The following is a 5,521-nucleotide window of genomic DNA, read 5'->3' as shown; positions in this document are numbered from 1 at the left end:
AATAGGTATTTTAGGTGTAATTACGAAGTAACTGATTAATTGGAGATTTATTTAAGTTACTTAAATTTTTATAGGTGACGATTGACAATTGTTCAATACTATTGTGAAGAAATTTTGAAAAGTTAAGAAGTTCAGATAAGTGGGGCTCATATACTAGTTTTGTACAAAAGAAATGAAATGCAGTTGACTTTGAAAATAAGTATGTTTGTTTTTTAAAAGAAATCTGAAAACAACCTCAAATGTTTGTTCAGCGTTTGCATAAATTCTATAAAAGATAAAGTATCTTCTATCATGACTGGTGTTTTAAAACTTCCCAACATGGGACCCATCATAAAACATAAAATATAATCATCATCATTAAACCGAACCGACAGGGAATACTAAGCATCAGCCCTTCCCTCCTCAGCAGTGCCCAGCTCCACAGTCCCATCATTCATACCTGGACGTTTAAAACATAAACACAAAGTGAGTCTAATACTTAGTAGGCAGTACACCATACTGTTAACTTATTAATCACATAATCTTTTCTTTTGAAAACATGCATACATAAACATTTGCTAATTCTTGACAATGCTTTCATGCGTAACAATTTAAGAATAACTGTACTTTTCATGCATAGCTGTACTTTTCATGCTTAACTTTCATGCATAACTGTACTTTTATGCTTAACTATACTTTTCATGCATAAACATTAATTGCTTTCATGCATAACATTATTTAGAAATGACTTTGCTTTATGTTTCACTTTCTTGGGCCAGTACACACTATTACACCCCGTGTGTTGGGGTTAGCGGTCTTTTGGACCAGGATTCCCGCCCGGGGCCGCAGGTTGGAAATCCCTTTCATGGGGGGGTAGGACTGGGTGCACTTCCAGTACTAGTTACCCGGCATTGCAATCTGCCCATTCATTTGGTACCGTTTTCATACATGGGGCCATTACGTACATTCATACATTCATGCTTTCATTCATTTTCCTTTCCTTTCTTTAGAAAAATAACGTTTTCATTATCTTCATTTAGTGCCAATGCGTATGCGTTCCTTTGAAAGGAATGTTTCATGTCATGCTACATATAAGTACGGCATAATTATTTGAGAGAGCATGCATAAAATCTCATGATGCATTATTTTACATACACACAATGGTAATTAATAAGGTACTTAACAGGGGTTACCAAGAAAGGCTTATACATACTATATATGCATCTATTCTTTCATAAGAGAAACATTTGGAAAGAGAGAAAGAGAGACTTTTTCATAAGAGAACTTTGTGTGTAAGGAGCATGGTCATAGCTACTTACCTCGTGGCTTTACAAGTAAGTTCCTTGAATCTTGAAAATAAACTTCTATTCAATGAAATGAAATAAACATATTAATATTCATTCCACTTAAGACTTTACTATCCAATACCCATACGCGCTCACTTAAATTCCAAGTGGAATTAAGACGTCTTCCTTAACCCATTTAACTACATACATGGCACTAAGTCAACTCTTAGTATCCTCATTACAATATTTAAGTACCTATGAGAGTATGAGGCTTGCTTGCTGTCCATTTCTTAAAGGCTATTGTTTTCTATAATGGTAATAGATGGAAATCATAAGTTAAAAATGAAGAGGTGCTATAAATCTGGAAATTTTCATAAGGAGAGGGCATTTTGACAGTTTTGCATCATCATTTGGAAGATAGATCCAACAAGAGGTAATGCTCATAAGAGGGTTGGTTTTGTCACTCATTCTCCAATGGTTTTTCATGCTAAAGCTTATCTTTGATTAAACAAGAAGGGGTATAGTTAAGCAAAGGTAAAGTGACTGGTTTAGGCTTCGTTTGGATCATCAATCCATCTCAACTCATCATTATAATTTTTTTAAATTTTAATATAAAATATAATAAATAATTTAATTTTTTCAAATTTCAAAATAATAATAATATTAAAAAATAATATTCTAATAATATTTTATCATCTCAACTCAACTCACTTCAACTCACTTCAACATCCAAACTCAACCTTAGGCTTCCAAAACAGAACATATTTTCAAGTTTCTATAATACATGGACAGCTAGCAAGTCTCACTGTTTTCATGGTCTCAAACATCCCTTCTTAATCAAATATCAATCATACAATTAACTAGTACAAGAGTGGTAGAAACTCAAGAAAACCTCATGTATTTTCTGAAACATAGCACAAATATAAGGATACAAACTCTTGGCAAACTTAGAGTTTCTAAGTAAGCTTACCAATTTAATTTAAAAGTCTTGGTGGCTTACTTAGGCCAAAAATCTTAGGAAAATATGTCTAAACTATAAACTTTAACTCCATAATTTTTAACACCTAAAGACATGACTTTTAACACCAAAACAGGATTTATCCCATACCAAAACAGGACTTGTGACTAATAAGCTTAAACCAGAAATTATGTCATCCCAATAATAAGAAACACACGGCTGGAACACTCCAACAGGGCATGACCCATGGCCAAAATAGAGCCTAAACACACACACACGGCTTCTTGATCCACATACAAAACAGAACATAATCCATGGCAAAACCACCTCAAAACAGAGCACCGTAAAACAGAACATACACAGCTGGAATTTCACCAAAACCGAATACACACACTAGAGCAGCTAACAAGGGAAACAAATGAGAATTAAACCCAGAAATTACTACACAACAATCGGTTCACACAATATTTCGAAAACCCCTAAATCATAAGAAAACTCATGGGAGATATAATACCTGTTTGGGTCTCTTTTGCAGCCACGGAAGTACACAACAACAAGAAATGAAGAGAAGTTCGAAATCTCAAAGGAGGTTGATGATCTTTTGAAGATTTTTGGTGGAAAATCTTAGGCTTACGAAATGGAAGAATCGGCTCGAGGAACCGAGAGGTATCGCGTGGCTGGGAGAGGGGAACCCGAAGGGTTCTTCGTGTGATGGAAGACTTGAGAAGTTCTCCTTGTGTGCCCTAGAACCGACGGCGAATGGAGAAGAGAAATCACTTGCTCTGGAGGCTGTCAATGGGTGTAAGAGAAGAAGAGGAATTTGTTTTTTGTTTTTCTTGTCCCATGGAACCGGCGTGTAAGAGAAGGAAGAAGAGTCCAAGGCTTGTTGAGGAAGCCAACGTGTAGGAGAAGGAAGAGAATCCAATTAGCTTATGTGGGAAGCTACGGGTAAGGGAGAATAATAAGCCAATTAATATAAATCAACTGTGTATAGAGAGTTGTACGCCTCCCTCGGTAGTAGGTCCTGTAATTCATTCTCTGGTGGTACACAAAGTCTCCCCTTGAATTGTAGGGACCCATCTTCAAAACAATAAGGTCAAGTTGCTTCCCTTCTGAAACCTCTGTCTTGATCTTCCAGAGGCTGACATCTTCACTCTTAGCAGCTTTAATCTGATCCAATACTGTCAGACTAAAAACCAGGGTACTTAAACTTGCCTGTACATCCCTCACCATCTCCACTCCTAGCTTCTCCATGTCTAGGAGAATAATTTCTGAGGGGTGTACATGCTCGCAAGGGTACTAGAAGAAAATTTCCTACTGAGGGCATTAGTTACAACATCTGCCTTGCCGAGACAGTAGTTGATGGTACCTTATCAGCTCCAACCATCTATGCCGTCTCACATTCGCTTCTTTCTGGCAAGGAAATATTTAAAACTTGTGTTCCGTGTTGATCTCACAGTGCTCCCCGTACACGTAATGTCGCCAAACCTTTAAGGTGAAAATAACTGCTGCTAGCTCTAGGTCATGGGACAGGTAGCTGTGCTCGAAATCCTTGGTGTGACACGTTGCTATATATCACGAACCACATGTACCCGAAGGTATAGTTAGAACAGGCGCCTTCACAAGCGTCTCCTTCAACTCCTGGAAGCTTTTCTCACTCCTTAGTCCATGTAAATTTCTCCCTTTGCCTAGTGAGCCTTGTCATGGGACTGCAATGCGGGGAAAACCCTTCAACAAATCTCTGGTAATACCTTGCAAGACCCAAAAAAAGAGCTACTGATCTCTTGGACCGTCTTAGGTCTAGGCTATTCTACAATTGCTTCAACCTTCAAAGGATCCATAGGGATCCCATCTTTCGACACTATGTGGCCAAGGAAAGAAATCTTTTGTAGCCAAAACTCACACTTAGTCAGTTCGGCATACCGTTGCTCCTACGTTAGAATTTGTAGGATCACTTCCAGGTGCTTTGCATGTTCCTCCAGGCTCTTAGAATAAACTAGGATATCGTCAATAAATATGATAACGAATGGGTCAACGTACTCCTAGAATATACGGTTCATTAAATCCATAAAAGCCGCTAAAGCATTAGTCAACCCAAAGGACATTACTAGAAATTTGTAATGTCCGTACCTTGTCCTGAAGGCAGTCTTAGGAGCATCTTCCATCTAAATCTTCAACTGGTAATATCCCAAATGGAGATCGATCTTCGAGAATACCTGTGCTCCTTGGAGCTGATCAAATAGATCATCGATCTAAAGGTAACAGGTACCGATTCTTAACAACTACCTCGCTCAGCTCTCTATACTCAATGCAAAGGTGCAACGATCTGTCTTTCTTCTTCACAAGGAGGACTGGTGCTCCCCATGGTGACACGCTAGGGTGAATAAAGCCCTTCTCCAATAATTCTTTCAGCTGATCCTTCAGCTCCTTGAGCTTTACAGGTGCCATCTGGTAGGTGTATTGGAAATCGGCATCGTTCCCGACAGAAGATCTATTGAGAGCTTGATCTCTCTATTCGGAGGTACATCACGTAACTCATCCGGAAAGACATCAGGAAGCTCCCTCACTACCTCGATATCCAGATGCTGAGACATAACCGACTTAGCAAAGGATCCCATGCCACCCCTCTTCAGCATCTCGGTTGCCTTTGTTCTGTTTTCTTCTTCACTTGCTATCCCTCGTCACCAATAAAGTTTGAAGCCTTTGTTCAGCTATTTAATCATTGTTATTTAGTGCAATTATTAGAAGTTTCATATCTTGTTTGTATTCACAAGAAAGCTAGAATTTTGTGTGAAGAATGAGGTAGGGAGTTGTAACCGAGAATCCAAACACTCTCCACCCATTTCTCTGTTGTGTGCCGCCCCGAATAAGATTTGAGGATTTTGTTATTTATTTTTGTAACGATCCGAAAGAGTTTCTTTAGACCTTTGAAACGTCATGAAATCCTGAAAGCATTTCAGCCCGTTAGGTTTTAGTTCGTTAATGTAATCGAATCCCGATCTACTATGAAGACAAAATTTCTTTTTTATTTATTTAAGGTAATCAGGAGTATAATTTAATGAAATGAATTTCACCATTAGACCTATATGAATATTTATAATTTTACGGTACAATAAAAAGTTTCTACTTTCTTGGGTGAATAGTAACCCTTCAGGAGAGAGCCACGTGGCATCTAATTCAAATAGTTATAAAATCGTGATGTAGGATGTCCAAATCATCCTAAGATCACTAGAAAACCTTTTGGACACATGGAAAAATGTTAGCCATCCATTTGGAAAGCCGAATGCTACTTATCAAG

The 5,521-nt window shown here is 38.0% G+C and overlaps 1 long non-coding RNA gene across 1 annotated transcript; it reads right to left on the bottom strand.

Annotated features, from left to right (window-relative positions):
* Window positions 1-235: 235 nt before the first annotated feature.
* LOC108987093 lies at window positions 236-3,172 on the bottom strand. Its single transcript, XR_001995479.2, has 3 exons — window positions 2,738-3,172; window positions 1,299-1,343; window positions 236-439 (listed from the first exon to the last, which is right to left on the bottom strand). It is a non-coding gene; the product is annotated as an uncharacterized LOC108987093 (long non-coding RNA).
* Between the last annotated feature and the right edge of the window lie 2,349 nt (window positions 3,173-5,521).

This window comes from Juglans regia, chromosome 8, assembly GCF_001411555.2.
Source record: "Juglans regia cultivar Chandler chromosome 8, Walnut 2.0, whole genome shotgun sequence".
NCBI lineage: Eukaryota > Viridiplantae > Streptophyta > Magnoliopsida > Fagales > Juglandaceae > Juglans > Juglans regia.
Note: the sequence above shows the minus strand (reverse complement) of the source record. Positions and strands in the feature narration are given on the sequence as shown.